Raw genomic sequence first — 9508 nt, forward strand, 5'->3', positions numbered from 1 at the left:
ACAAGAGGAACTCTATCCCAGTTAAGGTGGCAGGAAGACTGTGACAGTGCAGATGTTTGGGATAATGGTGGAGATTCATGTGAGGGCAGCAGCCCTCACCCACCAGATGTTAAAAGGCTCTAACAAAGCTTTCATTCCTGGGATCATTCATATGAACCTCTCTGAATCTTGTCCAAGGCCTTCAGCAGTATATTGTTGCTTTTATATTCTTGTCCTCTTGAAATTAATGCTCTTTCTGCAAAATCCCTCTGTACATTAATACCTCCAAGGATCCTTCCTTTTGTACTTGACTTACTAAAGTTTAATAGCTTGTGCTTGTCCAGAGAAAACTCCATCTGCCATTTTTCTGTGCATATTTCTAACTGATCAATATCCTGCAATACCTTGAGAATTTTCCTCATCATCCACAACTTCACATCATGTTCACTTCTAAACAAGCCACCTACATTTTTGTCCACATCATTCATAAACATCACAAACAATAGTAAATAGAAGAGCAAGCTCAAGTGGCCCTACATCTGCTCCACGGTAACCTGCTGCCTGCACCAGGTAAATCTTCTTCAATGAGTTCCACCCTGTAGTTGGAAAGCACTCGTCATAATGCAGGTTCTGTCCAGTGAAACAAGATTCTCAATTTTTGTTGACATTATACAGCACCTTCATATGTTAGAAAGGAATTAATCTGCCAAACAAATATGCAACAGTTTGATGTTCATCATCTGCATTCCAGACCCCAAGACCAACCCACCTTCAGTCTTTCACTTTCAATAAACAGACAATGCAATGTATTTGCACATTCAGATATCCAAATCATTGATGATTCCTTCAAGTGGACAAGAGATTGATCCTTACAATAAACTTCTAGTCAGTCTATCTGGCAGCAGTGATCTCTGTCATAACATATATTGAGGCATTGATCATGTCAGAGGCTTTTCCCCAGGGTTGAAATGGCTAGCATGAGAATAGTTTTAAGGTGCTTGGAAGTAGGTACAGAGATGTCAGGGGTAAGTTTTTTTACGCAGAGAGTGGTGAGCGCATGGAATGGGCTGCTGGTGGCAGTGAAAACGATACGGTCTTTTAAGAGACTCCTGGATGGGTACATGGAGCTTAGAAAAATAGAGGGCTATGAGTAAAGCCTAGATAGTTCTAAGGTGGGGACATGTTTGGCACAGCTTTGTGGGCCGAAGGGCCTGTATTGTGCTGTAGGTTTTCTATGTTTCTATATAGTCATAGAAAAGTACAGCACAGAAATAGATCCTTTGGCCCATTTAGTCTATCAAGCTGCTCAGTCTCATCAACCTGCACCCAGACCATTGCCCTCCATATCCATGTATCGATCCAAACTTCTCTTAAACACTGAAATCAAGTTCACATGCACCACTGGCACTGGCTGCTCGTTCCACACTCTACTGATCCTCCGAGTGAATAAATTTCCCCTCATGTCCCCCTTAAACTTTTCACCTTCCAACCTGATCTCCAGTTGTAGTCCCACCCAACTTCAGTGGAAAAAGCCTGCTTGCATTTAATTTTGAATAATTTTGTATAGCTATACCAAATCTCCCTTCCATCTTCTACGTTCCATGGAATAAAAAGTACTAACCAATTCAAATTTTCCTTATAACTCAGGTCCTCCAGTCCCAGTAATATATTTGTAAATGTTCTCTTTCCTCTTTCAACCTTATTTACATCTTTCCTGTAGGTAGGTGACCAAAACTGCACACCATACTCCAAATTAGGCCTCACCAATGTCTTTACAACTTCAATTTAACATCCCAATACTTTGATTTATGAAGGACAATGTATCAAAAGCTTTCTTTACAATCCAATCTACCTGTGACACCACTTTCAATGTATTTATGGACCTGTATTCCCAGTTCCCTTTGTTCCAGCACACTCCTCAGTACCCTATCGTTCACTGTGCAAGACCCACCCTGGTTGGTCCTACCGAAGTCACATTTGCCTGTATTAGATTCCATCTGCCATTTTTCCACTTGGCCCAGATCCTGCTGCAAGCTCTAGAAGTCTTTCTCGCGTTCGGAACACCCTCAATCTTGGTGTCATCGGCGAATTTGCTGATCCAGTTAACCACATTATCATTCAGAACACTGATATAGATGACAAACAACAGCAGACCCAGCACCGATGCCTGAGGCACTCCATTAATCATAGGCTTCTAGTCAGAGAGGCAATCTACTACCATTCTCTGGCTTCTCCCACAAAGCCAATATCTAATCCAATTTTACCTCATCTTGAATGCCAAGTAACTGAACCTTCTTGACCAACCTCCCATGGGGGACTTTGTCAAATGCCTTACTGAAGTCCACGTAGACAACATCCACTGCTTTGCCTTCATCAACTTTCCGGGTAACTTGCTAACAGTGCTGGCTCAAAGGGCTGAATGGCCTACTCCTGCAACTATTGTCTATTAACTTATATGTTAATGATCTGGATGATGAAATTGATGGCCTTGTGACCAAGTTTGTGAATGATACTTAGATAGGTGGAGCAGTCGGTAGCATTGAAGAAGCAGGGAGTCTGCAGAAGGAATTGGACAGGTTAGGAAAATAGGCAAAGAAGTGGCAGATGTAATACATCATAGGGAAGTGTATGATCATGTGCTTTGGTGGAAGGAATAAAGGCAAAGACTATTTTCTGATGAGGAGCAAGTTCAGAAACAGATGTACAATGGGACCTGGGAGTCCTTGTACAGGCTTTCCTAGAGGTTGAGTCAGTAAAAAGGAAGGCAAATGCAATATTAGCTTACATTTTGAGGGGACATATATAAAAGCAAGGACATAATGCTGAGGTGTGAGCAGCTTGCTCGACCATATCGAAGGATGGACATGCTGTAATTGGAGAGGGTTGAGAGGTTAAAATTATCCTGGGAATGAAAGGGTTAACACGAGGAGTGTTTGATGCTTCTGGGACTGTACTTACAGGACTTTAGAATAAGGGGGTAAGTCAGCGAAAAATACCAAATATTGTTTTAAATCGCGAGTTAGTTGAGAATCAGAGGGCATAGCCTCAAACAGAAGAACATCTACTTAGAACAGATAGAACATAGACATCTACTGGACATGACATGACAGGCCCTTCAGCCCACAATGTTGTGCCAACCACGTAACCTACTCTAGAAACTGCCTAGAATTTCCCTACTGCATCGCCATTTATTTTACTAAGCTCCACGTACCTACCCAAGAGTCTCTTATTGCATCTGCCTCTACCACCTTCAATGGCAGTGCATTCTATTCACCCACTACTCTGTGAAAAACTTACCTCTGACATTCCCTCTTACCTCCTTCCAAGCACCTCACAACTATGCCCCCTTATATTAGCCATTTCAGCCCTGGGAAAAAGCCTCTGACTATCCACTCAATCAATGCCGCTCATCATCTTGTACACCTCCACCAGGTCACCTCATTTTCCGTCACTCCAAGGAGAAAAGGCCTCATCACTCAACCTATTCTCATAAGGCATGCTCTCCAATTCAGGCAACATTCTTGTAAATCTCATCTTAACTCTCTATAGAGTACCCACATCCTTCCTGTAATGAGCTGACCAGAACTGAACACAGTACTCCAAGTGGGGTCTGGGCAAAGTCTTGTACAGCTGTAACATTACCTCACTCTTGAACTCAGTCCCACAGCTGATGAAGGCCATGCTCCATACACCTTCTTAACAACACTGCCAACCTGTGCAGCCAGCAGCTTTGAGTGTCCTGTGGACAAGGACCCCAAGATCTCTCTGACCCTCCACACTGCCAAGAGTCTTACCATTAATACTATATTCTGTCTTCAAATTTGACCTACCGAAATGAACCATTTAAGACTTATTTGGGTTGAACTCCATCTGCCATTTCTCAGCCCAGTTCTGCATCTTATCAATGTCCTGCTGTAACCTCTGACAGCCCTCCACACTATCCACAACACACTCAACTTCTATGTCATCAGCAAACTTACTAACCCATCCTTCTACTTCCTCATCCAGGTCATTTATAAAAATCAAAGAGGAGGGGTCCCAGGACAGATCCCTGTGGAACACCACTGGTCACCAACCTCCATGTAAAATACAAACCATCTACAACCACCCTTTGCCTTCTGTGGGCAAGCCAAACCACAAAGCAAGGTTTCCTTGGATCCCATGCCTCCTTACTTTCTGAATGAGCCTTGCACGAGGAACCTTATCAAATGCCTTAATGAAATCCATATACACGACATCCACTACTCTACCTTCATCAATGTTTTTTTACATCCTCAAAGAATTCAGTCAGGTTCGTAAAGCGTGAACCTGCCCTCGACAAATCCATGCTGACTATCCCTAATTAGATTGTGTCTCTCCAAATGCTCATAAATCCTGCCTCTCAGGATCTTCAACAACTTGCCCATCACTGAAGTAAGACTCACTGGTCTATAATTTCCTGGGTTATCTCTACTCCCTTTTTTGAACAAGGGAACAACATCTGCAACCCTCCAATCCTCTGGTACTTCTCCCGTCCCTACTGATGATGCAAAGATAATCACCAGAGATTCAGCAATCTCTTCTCTTGCTTCCCACAGTAGCCTGGGATATATCTTGTCCAGACCCGTCGAGTTATCTAACTTAATGCTTTTCAAAAGCTCCAGCACATCCTTTTTCTTAATGTCTATATGCTCAATCGTTTCAGTCTGCTGTAAGTCATCCCCACAATTGCCAAGGTCCTTTTCCCTGGTGAATAATGAAGCAAAGTATTCATTTAAGCAGCTCTGCTACCTAGATGTGGAGGAATTTCTTTAACCAGAGGCTGGTGAATCTGTGGAATTCAGTGATGGCTGTGAAGGACAAGTTATAGGGGTACATTTGAAGCAGAGGTTGATAGTAGCTTGATTAGTAAGGATGTCAAAGGTTGGAGAGAAAGGACAGGAGAATGAGGTTGAAAGGGAAAATAAATCAGTCATGATCAAATGTTGGGGCAGACTCGATGGACTGAATGGCCTAATTTTGCTCATATGCCTTATGGTCTTAAAACCAGAGTGGAATCAAGTCACCCTCAATCATGTCTACAGACTAGGAGGATTTTACAAGCGTAGCCAATGGCTTGGTGGTTACTGCATCCACACTGTGTGGATTTGACAATCCATATTGTCAAAGTGCACAGGATTTCATAGATCACATCTACCTTGTGGACCATGAGTTTGTTGTAGGGGCCATCCTCACAAACACTTGAAGGAGTCAGTCAAGAGCCAAAGGTCCGAAAATACCAGAGTCATGCTCATCACGGAAACAGCCTCATCATCCCAACGTGTCCAAGCTGACCAACTGAGACGGAAGTGACTGCAGATGCTGGAATACGGAGCAATAAGTATTCTACGGGAGGAACTCAGCAGGTCGTGAGGAGAGGAATTGTAGACGTTTCAGGTCGAATCCCTGCATCAGATCTTGAAACGTCGTCGACAATTCCTTTCCTCCCCTTCCCCACCCAGACACTGCTCGACCCACTGAGTTTCTCCCGCAGACTGCTGGGTCTTAACCAACTGCCAAGCGAAGCTGATCCAGTATGTATGCTGAGTCATATTGCTCTCCACGAATCTCTCCCAATACGTTCTGTGTTTCAATGCACTCACTGCACTGTCTGTTCGTTGGAAACCGAGGAGCGAGGTTGCGCTGGTCTTTGGGATAGGGCTGAGGCAGGAGCCAGAGGGCCCAAGGCTTGCAACTGACGGTGGAGCTCAGCTCCAGTAGCTGCCTCATTATCTCACCTCGGTTGTGCACCCGACGACTCGCAGAGGTCGCTGACTCTTGTGAACCGAACACCACTAACCATTCAAACTGCCGTCAAACCTTAAAACGGCATTCACGGAACTACTGACCCACAGAAGCCTACCGGCAGCCAATCCAATACGCACGCTCAGAAAGGGCACGCGCATGCCCGGAGCAAACATGACCGGCCAGTCCCTAGGTTTGCGCATGCTCCAATCGAACTTGCGGTGCCGGACCGCTCTAAGTCTCCGCCCACTGTTACTTGCTCAGACTTTAACTCCTACGCATGCGCACTGCGGCTCCGCCCGGCCGTTCACGGTCGGCACCTGGAGCAGTTCCGTCGGTTTGCCCTCTCTCGGAGCTGGCGTTGAGGTGAATAAGAACGTGCCTGCAAAGTACAGAATGGTTATCGGATTCGAAACTTAAGTTTGGTTTGAAATTAAGCGACTCCCTACTTCCTGGGAAAGAGTAGTTGTTATCACTGTATTGAAATCTGGTAAAGATCAGTCAGTTCATAGAACCATCGAACATTACAGCACAGGAACAGGCCCTTTGGCCCTCCTTGGTTGTGCAGAACCATTTTTCTGCCGAGTCCCACTGACCTGCACCTAGCCCATATCCCTCCAAACCCCTCTTATCCATGTACCTGTCCAAGCTTTTCTTAAATGTCAAAAGTGAGCCCGCATTTACCACTTCATCTGGCAGCTCATTCCACACTCCCACCACTCTCTGTGTGAAGAAGCCCCCCCCCCCAATGTTCCCATTAAACTTTTCCCCCTTCACCCTTAACCCATGTCCTCTGGTTTTTTCCTCCCCTAGCCTCAGTGGAAAAAGCCTGCTTGCATTCACTCTATCTATATCCGTCATAACTTTATATACCTCCATCAATTCTCCCCTCATTCTCCTACGCTCCAGGGAATAAAGTCCTAACCTATCCAACCTTTCTCTGTAACTCAGTTTCTCAAGTCCTGGCAACATCCTTGTAAACCTTCTCTGCACTCTTTCAACCTTATTAATATCCTTCCTGTAATTAAGTGGCCAAAACTGCTCACAATACTCCAAATTCGGCCTCACCAATGTCTTATACAACCTCACCATAACATTCCAAATCTTATACTCAATACTTCGATTTATAAAGGCCAATGTACCAAAAACTCTCTTTACGACCCCATCTACCTGTGACGCCACTTTTAGGAAATTCTGTATCTGTACTCCCAGATCCCTCCGTTCTACTGCACTCCTCAGTGTCCTACCATTTACCCTGTATGTTCTACCTTGGTTTGCCCTTCCAATTATAGACCTATTTCGCTAACATCACAGGTATGTGAGATAATAGAACAAATAGTTATAGCAGGGCTTTCTTATTTTGTGGAAAATAGTGAAAAATTAGCTGTATACCAATCTGGATTTCGAAAAGGGAGAATGACCATGAACTTGGCGTTAAGTTTGGAATCTGATATTCGTGAAGCCTGAGTTAATAAAAGAATCAGACGTAGCAGCTTTCTTAGATGTAGAGAAAGCTTGTGATACATTGTGGACACAGATTGCTGCTTAAACTGGAAAGGATGGGAATAAGTGATAGAGTGCCCAATTGGATTCAAGAATTTTTTATGGGATAGGAAGATACAAGTTAGGGTGGGACAATGTTCTCCAAGAATGAGATAGAGAATGGGACTCTACAGGAGAATATGTGTAGCCACTCCTTTTAATTTTATGATTAATGATGTTTTCTTAAATGTTGGCACAGACATTTACAAATTGTAATATACTGATGATATTAATTACGTTGTTAGGAATCTGCAGGCAGCTAGTAATGAAGTGGAGGAGAGGGTGGTTTAAACTTCCTGTTGCAAAGACTCAAGTTATTTGGATAGGGTTCCCCTTGTCCTCACCTACCACCCCACCAGCCTCCGGGTCTAACGTATAATTCTGTGTAACTTCCGCCACCTCCAACGGGATCCCACTACCAAGCACATCTTTCCCTCCCCCGTCTTTCTGCTTTCCGCAAGGATCGCTCCCTAGGCGACTCCCTTGTCCATTCGTCTCCCCCATCCCATCCCACCGATCTCCCTCCTGGCACTTATCCTTGTAAGCGGAACAAGTGCTACACCTGCCCTTACACTTCCTCCCTCACCACCATTCAGGGCCCCAGACAGTCCTTCCAGGTGAGGTGACACTTCGCCTGTGAGTCGGCTGGTGTGGTATACTGCATCTGGTGCTCCCGGTGCGGCCTTTTATATATTGGTGAGAACCGACGCAGACTGGGAGACCGTTTCGCTGAACACCTACGCTCGGTCCACCAGAGAAAGCAGGATCTCCCAGTGGCCACACATTTTAATTCCACGTCCCATTCCCATTCTAATATGTCTATCCATGGCCTCCTCTACTGTCAAGATGAATCCACACTCAGGTTGGAGGAACAGCACCTTATATTCCGTCTGGGTAGCCTCCAACCTGATGGCATAAACATCGACTTCTCTAACTACCGTTAATGCCCCACCTCCCCTTCTTACCCCATCCCTGATTTATTTATTTTCCCCCTCCCCCTTTTTTCCCCTCTCTCTGCCTGTTCTCCATCTCCCTCTGGTGCTTCCCCCTCACTTTCTTTCTCCCTTGGCCTCCTGTCCCATGATCCTCTCCCTTCTCCAGCTCTGTATCCCTTTTTCCAATCACCTTTCCAGCTCTTAGCTTCACCTCTTCCCCCTCCTGTCTTCTCTTATTATTTTGGATTTCCCCCTCCTCCTCCTACTTTCAAATCTCTTACTATCTTTCCTTTCAGTTAGTCCTGACGAAGGGTCTCGGCCCAAAACATCGATTGTTCTTCTTCCTATAGATATGCCTGGCCTGCTGCGTTCCACCAGCATTTTGTGTGTGTTGCTTGAATTTCCAGCATCTGCAGATTTCCTCATGTCCAAATTATTTGTTTTTTTAATTTAAAATGAGCATTACACCCACAATTATCTCAAGTTATGTGGCAAAATCTCTCAAACAAAAGTCAGTGGTAATATTTCCAGATATGTGGATGAACACAGGGTTAACGTAAGAGGACATAAAGTTGGTCATCCAGTATTGGCAACATTAGTAGAGTGTCAAGAGCTCTGCATTCATAAAGTCTTCAGTTTTGATTGGTTGGGAATGGAATGGGTACAAAATTCTGAGTTGTTTAATGTGTGCCAGTATGCCCCTTTCTGTCACTCCATGTTTTTCCCATTGCCTGTGGTTCATTTCAGCCTTCAGTGAAAGATCAAGATGAGGAGTGATTGTTTATCAGTGGCCCAGGAAGTTCAGCAATATATGCAAGGCAGATATTACGGATTCTTACATATCTACACATGTTTTAAAAGATTCATTGACAGGTTGTTCAGGTGTTTATGTTTGTGTATCAGATTTTCAGGTGACTATTAAAAATTATCAGACCAAGTAACAGTATTCATGTCCAAGATGGTTGCTATTGTTTTAGCTTTGGAATAAATCAGGGAGGTACACCCTGATCATGTACTTCTGAGCTCTGATTCATTCTCGGTCTTGACATCTATTAAAACAGGTATTTCAAGTTGTAATCCAGACATTCTTCATGAGATTGGAGAACATCTGTTGAGGTTGCAGGGTCTAGATCTGTGTATATATTTCATATGGGTTCCTGCCCACGTTGGGATTGAAGGAAATGAGGTGGCAGACATTCTTGCCAAGCAATCATTTAAAATAAAGGATATAAATGTAGTGGTGCGTTTGCATGAGGGGTGGTGGTGAAGAACATAATTTAAAAAGTCTG

The 9508-nt window shown here is 44.2% G+C and overlaps 1 protein-coding gene across 3 annotated transcripts in view; it reads right to left on the bottom strand.

Moving 5' to 3' along the window:
- Positions 1-5891, bottom strand: part of wdr21 (WD repeat domain 21) — a 124306-nt gene extending 118415 nt beyond the window's left edge. The window contains exon 1 of one of the 3 annotated variants that reach the window (XM_073040419.1): positions 5847-5891. The gene's annotated coding sequence lies outside the window, so the exon portion shown is untranslated. Of the gene's footprint in view, positions 1-5735 lie in introns of all 3 variants that reach the window. The other 2 variants (XM_073040418.1, XM_073040420.1) reach the window with 2 other exon arrangements.
- Between the last annotated feature and the right edge of the window lie 3617 nt (positions 5892-9508).

Source organism: Hemitrygon akajei, chromosome 3 (genome assembly GCF_048418815.1).
Source record: "Hemitrygon akajei chromosome 3, sHemAka1.3, whole genome shotgun sequence".
NCBI lineage: Eukaryota > Metazoa > Chordata > Chondrichthyes > Myliobatiformes > Dasyatidae > Hemitrygon > Hemitrygon akajei.